This window comes from Leopardus geoffroyi, chromosome A1 (genome assembly GCF_018350155.1).
Source record: "Leopardus geoffroyi isolate Oge1 chromosome A1, O.geoffroyi_Oge1_pat1.0, whole genome shotgun sequence".
NCBI lineage: Eukaryota > Metazoa > Chordata > Mammalia > Carnivora > Felidae > Leopardus > Leopardus geoffroyi.
This window is the reverse complement of record NC_059326.1, coordinates 102770469-102783257: the sequence shown is the minus strand read 5'-3', so window position 1 is coordinate 102783257 and position 12789 is coordinate 102770469. Positions and strand designations below refer to the sequence as shown.

Below are 12789 nucleotides of genomic sequence, written 5' to 3'. Positions count from 1 at the left end.
TTCTTGACAGAGATGGATGATAGCACATGGGCCAGAAGCCAGTGGAAAATAGGAGCTGTCATCTAGAAAATGACAGAGCCATTTCGAGTCCCTCTAGATTAGCACTCCATCTTCGGCTGAGCAGATATACTGTTAGCTGAAGGTCTATTGCCAGCAAATCAGAAGCAAGAGGGCAGAGCCCAATCGTTCCACGATGACGAGAATCATCAGAGGCTCAGAGGCAGAGGTGCACATGATGACATCCCAGCTTTCTGGAAGGTTGGTGGCATAAAAACACACACACACACACCCAAATAAAAGAACTACTATGTGGATCGGTGAAAATCTGAGTTCATCTCTTCACCATAGAAACTCCCCTATGTTCACAAATAGTGTAAATGTCCATAATATGCTGCCTCGTTCGAAATTGTCCTGCAGACAGGTCCCTGATTATAACATCACCAGCTTTGCTACTTATCTTTATTGAAACAACAGAGTGTTTGCAAATTTATCTCCTCGGCCGCATGTGCCTGAGTAAATACTGTCTGACCAACCAGCATCTAGGGAGGAATGTCCAGAGTGCACTGAATTTCGCGAGACAGATTTTCAAACGCAGCTGTGTCTGCATTTCAACAAAGTCTTCCCCACCTTATCTTGGAGCCCACTGGAAGCCATCTCTTCGTGACTGGGCTTAATGGCTAAGGATAATATGCTGTCCCCTGCATGGTCCTCTGGTAGGGATGGAACACTGCTGTTCCGTTAACGGCTTAGCACTGCACGGCACACTCTTCATAACCCTTATCTAGTGCCTCTGGGCGCAGCGGAGCCTGTGCAAGGGCAGACGGCTCCCTCATGGTCAGCCCCATGGGCAGACGGCTCCCTCATGGTCAGCCCTTACGGCCTCTTGATTTTCAAGGACCCAACTCGGGCACCTTTGGGTAGGTCAGCTCCCAACTATGATGCTTGTCTGAGTGAAAGTCTCCACGGGACACCAATGGGAGTATCAACAGTTTTGCCGCAAAACAAAACAAAAAGCTGCCCTAGACACATTTTTGTTCATGACGGGGCTTAGCAGAAGAGAGGAAAATATGGTTAGAAGTGTTTAAAAGCTAAGAAAAATAAAGAAACAAGCAATTCTCCCAGGGGAGAAATGACCGCCTTTCATTCTGGTTAGTTAACAAAGGCCTTTCAGCTCTAACTTGGAGCTCAGGCTAACGGTTTGTGTATAATTTAGGGCTCTCTGGAATCTCCTTACACCTAGCAGGCCAAGCAGTGCTGTACAGATTTTTCTAATTAATGTAACAAGCCACATAAAATCCAATCGTATTGATGAGGCTCACTCCAGAAGGCAATCCGTTTCCAATTATTTATTTTGTCCGTAATGACCATTGGCTCGTCTTCTGTGCGGTGGGTCAAGAAAACCTCTGCTTCCACGGCATTGTAATTCGGTTTCAGGTCTGTGGATCGCATGAAAGCCCCCCGACCCCCCCCAACCCCCGCCCATGCTTTTCTTTTTCTCCGTGACATTTGAGGCGGTGAGCGCTCTCGAAGAAGCTGCTGCTGCTTCTGTTCAGCTCGGTGTTGTCAGTTCTGAGCGCGGGGTCCTGCTTTGCCATTTCCAAGGTCTCTCGGAAACCCTGGATCCCAGGGCGCTTCAATCAGGAGCTCACAGAGAGAAGGGGCCGGCAGAGTGGATCCTCGGCCAGCTCTGTGCAAGCCGCCTGTCTCTTTCAGGGAGCGCCGTTGGAGTGCACCTTTCATTTCGGTGGGTGCCGAGGAAGACCGCCTCATCCACAAACCCTCCTTGACGAAACATATGAATAACCTCCCAGCCTCCTAAGGGACAGGAGGACATTTGGGGGCTTGACCTCACGCGACCTCTGCTTGTCAGCATGATTTGACTTGAAGAAACACAACAGTGGATCCCGTTTTCTATTGTGGTTTTAAAACCTGGCATCTTGTTGAACTTCGGGACATCTTAGTTATGCAGGTCGTGGCAAAATGCATCAGTAAGAATAGACGAGTGGGGTTTTTGTTTTGTCTTTATTTTATTTTATTTTATTTTTTGTAAAGAGAAATGTGCTCCTGTGATGGAATTGCTATTCTTTCCCAATAAATGTCATGATATTTCTTTTTATTTCTTTCTTTCTTTTTAATTTTTTTATTTTCAGGATAGCTCATCATGGAACCTCTTCCAAGATCATATTTTTAATGTTGAAAAAGCGTTTTATGTATACATGGGAAATGAAGATGAAAGAAAACATAGAGTGACCATTTAGGCAAAAAAAAAAAAAAATGGCAATGCTAGGCAGATGTAATATTAGGATTTACATTTCTAGCTGAAATCAACGTGGCAAGTTAGCAGAGAAGTCTGAAAATGGAAGTGGATTCTTGGTCACACATACTAAGGACCAACGATTGGAAGTAGAAATTCTCCTGCCTTGTTGTTAACTTCTTTTTTCAAATTCTGTGGCTTCACTGTGGTGCTTATTTAGCAGTTGTGTTCCGGGTTGTAGCTTATTCAGAGAAAATAAGCCTGCCTGGCTAAAGAGCATGTAATCTGCTTGTCTCCTACATAATCACCATCTTCCAGGACCCCCATCCTAGCGCGTGATATCATCATCCATTCTCAACCAAATCAGAGCCGAAGCTCACAAATGTATTCATCTGGCGTCTTACTGGTGAGGATGAGCTTTAAAGATCCACACTCGTTGGTGCAATGATGACGAAAGCTATGTGTAGCAGAAAGTGAGCATTTTCAAAAGCACATTTACGAACATAGGTGTTTTATCGACGAAAAACTAGCTATTTTGTAAAGAGACTCTAATAATTATAAGATACATGTTTCTATATCACCACATATGAAATTAGACCCAAACCGACAATTACCAACAAGGTGTCAGGGGAGGGGGAGATGGAGAGTCGCTGTTTAAGGGTAGAGAATTTCATTTCTGCAAGGTGAAAAAGCTCTGGGGATCCATTACACAACAATGTGAGGGTACTTAATACCATTGAACTATCTACAGTTAAACCTTGGATTCGGAGTAACTTGTTCTGCCAGTAGTCAAGCAAGCATTTCCTAATGAATTTTAACTTGATAAATGAGCCATGTCTTGGGGCCCCTGGGTGGCTCAGTCAGTTAAGCGTCCGACTTCAGCTCAGGTCACGATCTCGCGGTCAGTGAGTTCGAGCCCCGCGTCGGGCTCTGGGCTGATGGCTCAGAGCCTGGAGTCTGTTTCCGATTCTGTGTCTCCCTCTCTCTCTGCCCCTCCCCTGTTCATGCTCTGTCTCTCTCTGTCTCAAAAATAAATAAACGTTAAAAAAAAATTAAGAAAAAAAATGAGCCATGTCTTACAGTACGAGTAGTATGTGACGCTGAATGTCACGTGATCACAACTGAGCCCCTGGTTCTTGAACTTCGCTTTGACATACAAGTGCTTTGGATTACAAGCTTGTTTCTGGTGCGGATTTTGCTCGCCAGCCAAGGTTTTACTGTACTTAAAATGGTCCAGATGGTAAATTTTATGTTCTGTGGTTTTTACTACAATTAAATGTTTTGCAAATTTTTCTAATAGAATCAAGAGAAGTCCTCTCTAGGGCTAGGAAGATGGGCTAGGTGGGATGCGTTGTGTACCTGTCAAAAGCCAGCTGTAAGTTATAGGAAACACCAGTAGGGATCAGGGAATACAAAAACCAAAGGTCTTTGCTGCCTTTGACTCCTTGGATAGTTTTAATTCATGAAAAATATCAGAAATCGCCTCTCAGAAAAACCTCTCACCATGAGATGTGTGGCTGGGGAACCTGTAAAAAACAGTACAAGGCTTATTAATCCTTGACTCTGTCCTTGCTTAGACACGGACAACACCGAGTTTCTAAATATCACACGTGCAGCAGGGACAAGAAACTTTTTGGGTGAAAGTTAAGGAGAAGGCAATAAGATTTCTGGAGCCTGCCCTAGGTGCTTCACGCGTGATAATTCATTTAATCCCGGGAGGCAGCTGCTATTATCCCAGTAGTTCTAAAGGGAGAAGTTGAGTCTGAGAGATTAAGGAAGTGGCCCCATTTGCCTGGAGAGTCCCGATATCACTAGGAATGGACTTCCTACTTCGTCTGATTCAGTCCCACCCTAATCTCTCTGCCGTGTCATTGTGGAAAGTCCAAAGTGAAATTGAGGGGCGGAGGCATACCTAGTTTTTCTCGCCTGCTCACATACGGAAGGATGATTCTCACACACTAGGACTCTGTGGTCCCCGTCCCTGAATCCAAGTCCAGCTTCTTAAGCACCTATCTACTACTCAGTGGCCTGAGCCACTACGATTAGCCACTATGCCAGTAGTCATCCTTTTAACACCTGACCATCAATACAGAAATCCTTAGACACAGGAATAGGAACAAGGTCGAGCCCTTGCTCTCAAGAGGCCACCCGTCTAGGGGGAAATACTGACCGGTAATAAGTATGGTAAGGAGCTGCCACAATGGAGGTATATTTGTAGTTTCCCTGGGGAAAAAAAATTAAAAACCAAAATGGAGGAAGGAGTTGGTAGAGAAGGTGTGATTGGGATACAGTATCTGCAACCAAGGGCACAGAGTGTGACAAGGGCAATGCGCTGTCCACCAAGCCCCAGGCTCTGTCTCAGGTCTGCCTCCGTCTTTTGTGGGCAAGATTCCTAAAAACTGAAGGGAGTTCAACAGTACCTAGCGCCTTAATTTTTGCCTTACAAAACCCACTGGCCAAGTGACGGATCCAGAGTATTTTATATTCGGTTATTGAAGACTCAGTTTGGTCCTCAATTAGGAACCAGATGTGTATGTGGAGGTGGCAGGCGTAGAAGAGAGGCCAGAGTGGGGCTGCGGAATAAAACTCTGTTATTCGTGATTGTCACAATTTCTTCAAGCATCTTGAATGGGCATAAGCTGACAGTGTTACCTCTCCTCGTGCATATGTCTAGCATGCCGGACAATTGAAGGTGATATGCCCCGATTCGAGAGTCCCCCCGAAAACAAACCACCAGAGTCCGGAGTCAAAGCCAAGGGGCAAGGGTCGTTTATTGCAGGTTCGAACCTGGTCCTCCGCGCACTCGTTGCCGGTGACGCTAAGAGGCCCGGAGCGAGGATCTTACAGCTTCTTTTATAGACAGGCACAAACAAGTTAGGGATTTTTTTGAGGTTACAGAGCTGTTACTGGTTGACATTTAAATTTGAACACTCAGCAGAACTCGATTGGTTCCCGCCTTTATTTCAAACCATTCAGCAGAACTTGATTGGTTCCCGCCTTTATGTCAGACTACAACCCGGCGTGCCCTGGCTGGATTCGGGAACGGCAGGGAGAGGGGAAAGATCTTTTCTTTGCAGTTGTGAGTATACCTGGTAATTTTTCTCTTAGCCTCTCAAAGGTTGATTCTTTCATCTGTCCCATGAAGCAGAAATTCGCCTTCCAGTTTTGGACTATTTCATGCATAACGTCGTATATTATATCGTATGTATTACAGAATTTTTCTACCAATTTAATCCGGTCCTCCAAAATGATTACCTTTAACGTGCCAAAATGTGATCTGTTGGCTATACTCGAGAAAGCAGTTTTTAAACTCCTGGTACTGCCTTGACTTTTCTTTGGATTTTTTGGACCTGGTGTTCCCAATCAGTTACAATAGGTATGCTGAAGGAGAGCCTGTCAAATATGGAATGTCGCTATAGAGGACCAGGCTGAAAGGGCTACAGGAGTGGGTGATGTTGCAGAGTCAGCATGAGGAAAACAACAACAAGAAGAAAGCTGGAGAGATTCACAAGCTACAATTGGCTCCATGAATTCCCTTTAACTGAATTCCTAACATGCTGTGTAAAGAATGGGGACATTTACGGGAAAAGGTAGCACACCCCTTTTTTGTCCCAGTGACGGGGTGTTAAAAGCATACTACATTTACAGGTCCCCTGGCTATCAAATTTATTTTCTTACCACAAAGCTTCCCCAGCATTGTTTGTTATCCAGGAAATTCCACAGCTTTAGAGGACCCAGACTTCAAAGTCAAGGAAGTGGATTGGGGGCATGGGAGTCTTGCTTGGGGCACAGGAGGGAAACTATCCATCAGCATTAGAAAACTTGTAGATTTTTTTTTTTTTTTTGGTCTTTGTTTACTATAGGATGCAAATCAGAAGAGGATATCCACAGATAATTTTGAAACCCCATGTATTCATTTTTGAAGACTAATATAGACACTAGCTTATCCTTTCCTAAAAAGTTGAGTCTACCAGACAAAACACTGTTTTATCAGTTGTTGATGGAAGGAGCCTTCCTTTACTAAACATTGTGCAGCCCCCCGCAGTGTGACCCTCAGGTCATGGGATAACACTAGCGTGCTCAGGCTCGTAGGGGCCTTTTTTTTTTTTTAAGTGGCACCTGCTGTGAGGCTCTCCGCATAAATATTGAGCGCCTGCAGCAAATCACAGATGTTTTATGCACTAGAAAAACCGACAGGAAGTAATCACTAAAAGAAAGCCAGAAACAGTATGGAGTAGGTAGGAGCAGGAGGAGAAAAGAAAAAGGCTATTTTTACCTCTGGGAGGATGTTTGGGGAATGGATTTAAAATGCAGAATATGAGTAGCCTTGCTGAGTGGTTCAATGTGACCCAGACTCCCTCTCGACCCAGCTGAGGACAGGGTTTCTGAAGAAGACAGGACATCCCATGACATAAGCTGAGTGGCAAAACATTCTTGAAAATCCCTTTACATTGTTCTTGATGGGGTGGAGTCCTTAACTTTTAGTTGTTACTGTTATTTTGAGGCAGCCAAGTTTTTCATAGAACAAATACCCTATGTTCTTGGGGGGTTTTTTGGTTGTTTTTTTTTTTTTTTTTTTTTTTCCAAATGTGAAAATAAATGCCTTCATTTTGGTGCAAATCTTTCTTACTAGCCAGGGACCCCTTCCCTTTACACACCCCAGGGCAGTCCCTACCACCTCTCGTAGATGCTTTCTCCTGTCCACAAGGTTCACATTGGATATCGACCCTCTAAAAAAGAACGTCACGCCTGAGTTTATCTTGTTTTCACACCAGCTTATTTTTGGTGTATCTCAAAGCCGTATCGTAACATTATTTTATAGAGTTCCAAGTAAGTAGTAACAAAGAAAATATTTGTCTACTCCCCATTTCCTCAACAATTTCTGGACCTCATTTCAAAGAGATGTGTGTTACCGGAATATTAATGTGTTTTTCTTTCTTCCAGAGAAACCAAAGCATATTGTTTGTTTTCACAGGAGTATTTATACTTCACGCGCTTACATTTTAAGACACATTTGCTCTATCCTTAGATTACCTCTCTAATAACTAATTTTCAGCGTGTAATCACATTAACAATCTACCCCTAACCAATCCTTCTGAGTCCTATTTTTTTTTTAATTTTTATTTTAATATTTGACGTTCCCTTTGGAGAAAGGCAAGAGCATTTGAGATCATATTGGATATTTTGCCAAGTCTGTCAAATGAGTAGCATTTCCACTTTCCCAGCTCCGTCTCATTAAAATTGTATTCTAATTCTGTCTTAACTTGGTCTCTGTGCTTCATAAGTCATTGCCTCCTCATTACGTGTAGTGTGGGAGATGAAATTTATTCAAACCCGATAGCTGAGATAAAGAATTGAAAGGCAGGCAGCTGGGAGAAATGAAATTAGCCTATTTTAGGGCTTTTCCGGCTGGATTTTTGCACCGCCACCCGTTAAGCCATGTGTCAGTTTGCATTTGTGACACCATCTACGTTTGGTTTATAGATTTTCGTTAATATGATATTCTTAAAACAAGAACACAGAGATTCGCATTGCCCCCCACCACCACCTTTTTTTTTTTTTTTTGTCTTAGCCTTGAAATGCCACCGAGTGTCTGAGTTGATAAAGGGGTAAACATGATTTTCTATAGTTTTCTATAATTATAGAATCATTAAAATCGCCCAACAAAGATTAATCGTTTCATTGTGTTACAATTTGTATTGGTGTCTCTTACAGAAAAGAACACTGGTGACAAAGAGTAAATGTTATACCCTCAGAATGGTTAGAGGGGAAATGGATTTGGAATGTAATGTGACTTACAGGCAATTTCACATCCAATCCAGGAGGGAGCCACGCTTTCTAACGCAACCACTCCATCTTGAGCTTTAAATGTCAGAAGAATACGCTGTCAAATTCCTAATTTTGAATATAGAGGAGTTTTTGGAGGAAATTGACTAAAAGCACTGCACTTTTCCATTATAAAATTGAGTTGTTAAGGACTTATATGGTCTAATTACTAAACTTGGTATTTTTTTTTTTTACTATTTTGATTATGAACAGATATTGTCATTAGCTAGCTAATTAAATTGACTGCGATAGCAAGCAGTAATTTAGAAATATGTTCCAAATTAGTTTCTATATGAAAGCAAAGTCTTTGTTGATCTGTGTATGTGATTAATGTCAAGTGTCGTGAATTAGCTGAGGGAATTCTGTGTAGAAATATATGAGTTTCTATAAAAGAAACAAGACAGTCGTTTACAACCTGCACTTCTGAAAGTAGAAGATGAAGCTTGATATGTGTCTAAATATAAGTCCTGGTCATTTTTTTTTTCTGGTCACGCAAAGAAAATATGGAAAGAACACATTTCCTAGAGCTGTGATGGTTAGTTTACATTAGGTTTCTCAGTCTCTAGGTACAGGGCAGGGTATATACCCAGCCTGGAAACTTCTCAGCTAGTGTATGTAAATTTAAATTTAAATAGAGCCGGCCCAAGTATTATGTAAGATGTGTGGACACATCTGTCAAATCCACCGTAGTACAAAATCACGAACTATTTTATGTGGCTAATAAATTGTGCAGATGAGCAGTGGACCGTAGTCATAAACAAACTTGCCGTTGGTGTCGGTGTTTCCTAGGGGCAGGTACTGGGTTGGAAAGGTGACCCTCTTGAGAGCATTTAGCATGGTGGATTTTTATTTGCTTTTTCTTTCTTTCTCTCACACATAGCTAGGCCCTGGCATGGCTTAAGAGTTTCTGCCCAAAGGATTATGGAACAGATGAACTATGCTATAGTCATACATACGTGTAAGTAAGTTGCAAACCCCCAAACCGATGTGGACCTAAACAATTTACTCTCACAGGATTTATTCTTGAACGTGTATGTACAAGTTTCAAGATAAACAGCAATCTGATACTGTAACTAATAAACCCAGACTCACGGTTTCCGCACCTTCTCTACTCCAGGCCCTTGGAATAAGCACCTGTCGCAGTCCTATGACTTGTATGGCCTCTCCCCAGCAAATAAAACTTAGAATAATCCTGGGGAGAATGCTTTGTTATTCAGATCGATCATTTTTAACACCAAGCCTGGGTCTACGTAATCCTCAAATTTGTAACTTAAGCCTCAGAAATCTACACCCTAAAGGGCTCTGTCTAGAAACGTATCAAGAAAACACACCATATGTTTCTGCACAAGACTTTGACCTAGGTCCTCAGTAACAAATCAGTTTCCCCCCTTTTCCAGGCTGTAAGAACCTGGTCGCCAATTATACTTAAATTATTTTACCTGGCCCCTTGATTCTTTTATCTACTGGATGTCTTCATAGAAATAACAGCTGCGGTAGCCGCATTTTTTTCGAAGCCACAAGGAAAGAATCTGTTTTCCCCCACCCCCTCCCGCCCTAGAGTCCCAAGTTAGCCTGTTCCTTCTCACCACAGAGGAACAAAAAATACCTACAGGGAAAATGAATAGGAGAGCAAAGGGCCATTATGGATCTATTGTCCGTCTAAGGCCCTGCTGTGGCCACCAGGCTTTGGGGTTGCACTCTGCCCTCAGGACTGCTGCTTACCTCTGTTCTTCATGGCCGGGTGGTGGTATTTCAGTTTAGCACCAGTGACTACTACGGTCAGTGTCAAGGAATTTGGCTGATTTCTTGGATGTGGGGATTATCGCCTTCTCCCTGGATATTCTGAATTCTTAAGATTTCTCGAGAGCCGCGTGCCTTGTCGTGAATTCCAGCCCCACGAAGGCATTTGTGATGCCAGATCTCAGAGAGGGGATCTTTGAAAAAGTGGGAGGCCTCACTGGAGTGTGTCCGCATGAGTCTTATGAGTAGGCACACCCACACCCGCCCCCATTAGCTTTAGTCCACAACGTGGACAACAGTATCCGTTTGCTTCTCGTCACTCCCCAAACCGAAACCTGTTTGTCCCGCAAAACATCGTTTGCCCATTTTTTTTTTACCTTTGTATTTGACTTTCTTGAGATGTGACTGTATCGTTCTTTGACTAATTCCAGTAGTTGAATCAGTACTTGTGATCATGAAAAGTGCCCCTAATTATGAAGATTTTCTTCGAGAGTTCTCATTCAGCATCAGCGCTCCTGGCCTCTGCAGTGAGATGTGTCTTAAGAGAGTAACCAGTTCCTAGGGCACCTGGGTGACTCAGTCATTTGAGCATCTGACTTTGGCTCAGGTCATGATCTCTCTCTTTCTGTGAGTTTGAGCCCTGCCTCGGGCTCTGTGCTGACAGCTCGGAGCCTGGAGTCTGCTTCACATTCTGTCTTCCTCTCTCTCTGCCTCTTCCCCACTCATGCTCTGTTTCTCTGTCAAAAATAAATCAACATTAAAAAAAAAAAAAGGAACCAGTTCCTAATCCACAAATGAAAGTAACCGTTTCCTTTTTTTTTTTTTTTTTTAACATTTATTCTTTTTTGAGAGACAGAGCGTGAGTGGGGGAGGGACAGAGAGAGAGGGAGACAAAGAATCTGAAGCACACTCCGTGCTCTGAGCTGTCAGCACAGAGCCCAATGTGGAACTCGAACACATGAACTGTGAGATCACGACCTGAGCCAAAGTCGGATGCTTAACGGACTGAGCCACCCAGGCACCCCACAAGGAACTGTTTCCTAATCAACAAAGGAATGCCCACTTCTAAAGCAATGTCTTCTCTCATTTTCTAGAGTTTTACACCCAGTATACTCCCATATTTTTACCCGCCCTGGCCTTTCAATCTGTTGTTCCCATGTCTCCTTTCTGGAATGACGTTTACTTCCCAGTTATTAGTGTACTTAGTCATCAGAGATGAGCAGTCAAACTGAGGGACGTGAAGTGGCTGGCTCTAAAAACAGTCACACCAAAGATCAGCTTTTGGCAAAAAGAGAACAAAAATCACGTAAGACATATTCCCAAATTTGTTACAGGACGAGTTACAAAAAGAGGAGAAATCATGGCTCTGTATATAAATATAAAAGGAACACACGTCAAAGAATCTAAAGGGCAGACACAGAGACCGAGAATATTGAAATGGATTGGCAAATAGATACAAAACTGGCTTCTCCCACAGTGGAGTAGCCGAGTTAAAACTTGCAGTTGCAAATTGATTTGCCTGTCTGTAGCTAAGAACTATTTGCATGACTATCCATTTTCTGCAAGTTACTTTCTACTTTACGGAGTTGTAAAAAACTGTAATCTCTAAAGACTCCATGGAAAGGATATGCAGTCATTTCTTTTGGTTGTTCTAAAGTTTTGCTTTTTTTTTTTTTTTTTTTTTTTTTTTTTTACAGATCAGTTGAATGTCCTTGACCCAGCAAATGAATGAATACCCTTGATTACACTTCTGCCGTACGTAGGATTAATTATTCATTCATTCAACAAATATTATTTCTTACATACCCGACCTATCTTCCTGAGCATGTTCTGGGTGCTGAGGATGACGCAGTGAAAACAGAAACACCTTTATCTTACGTTCTAATGGGGAAAGATAGAAAATTAGGAAGTACCCAAGCAAATTATGAGCATATGTGTCAGATGATGTGTAGGGCGGTGGAGGGAAATAAAGCAAAATGGAGTAGGGGGAGTGGGGCTGCGGTAGTTTTTAAAGACGATGTTTAGGAAAGGTTTCACTACTATGGAGTTATTCCAGCACAGACCTGAAGGAAATACAAGTCAAAGGTTTTTTTGTTTTAAGTTTCTTTCTTTATTTTTTGAGAGAAAGAGGGAAGAGAGAGAGAGACAGAGAGAGAGAGGGGCAGTGAGAAAGGGGGACAGAGGATCCAAAGCAGACCCTGTGCTGACGGCAGAGAGCTCACTGTGGGGCTCCAACTCACGAACAGTGCGATCATGACCCGAGCTGAAGTCTGACGCTTAACTGGCTAAGCCCCCCCTGGGGGCCCCAAGGTCAAAGTTATACAAATCACTGGATGAAACTAGCAAATGCCCAACTCTGAGATGACACCAGGCTTAGTGTCTGTAGCGTCAGCAGGGAGGTCACTGTGATGGAACAGAGTGAGCGTGGGGCCAGAAGAAAGAATAGTACAAGAGAAGTGGCAGAATTGATGAGGGAGGGCTTTATAGACTGTGGTACAGAGTGTACCTCTAAGGGTTACAGAAAGCAAGGGGAAGGAGCGGGGTAGAGTACCAAAATATGCTAGCCCAGAATCTGCTTCTTTGGCATATGGATTATTTTGAGCTGAAGTCCAGTGCAAACCAGCAGATACCATTTATAATGATAATTCTCTCTCTTACCCTGAAGAGGAGGACTCTTCATAGCTCTTATCAATAGACTTCAATTTGCGTAACAAAACTTACAAAACAACTTGTTTACCATACTTTTCCTGGTCCCCTTCCCCGTAACTTGCACCCCCCAGCCCAGAATCCCCTAATCGCTTTTCCTTAAGTTAGCCTAAAACGGTAGGTAAGCCCTTTGGGGTACTCATCCCTGAGCATGCCCACGTGTTATAAACTTGTTTTTTTTTTTCTTTCTCTTGTTGATCTATCGTTAGGCAATCTGACTTAAAGCGTCCCCCCACCACCACCCCACCCCGGCAGGAGAATCT

At 43.0% G+C, this 12789-nt stretch overlaps 1 long non-coding RNA gene across 1 annotated transcript in view; it reads left to right on the top strand.

Moving 5' to 3' along the window:
- Window positions 1-12789, top strand: part of LOC123602839 — a 107835-nt gene that overhangs the window by 89618 nt on the left and 5428 nt on the right. Inside the window, exons 2-3 of the long non-coding RNA XR_006714612.1 lie at window positions 8961-9038; window positions 11518-11575. This is a non-coding gene — a long non-coding RNA (uncharacterized LOC123602839). The remainder of the gene's footprint in view (window positions 1-8960; window positions 9039-11517; window positions 11576-12789) is intronic.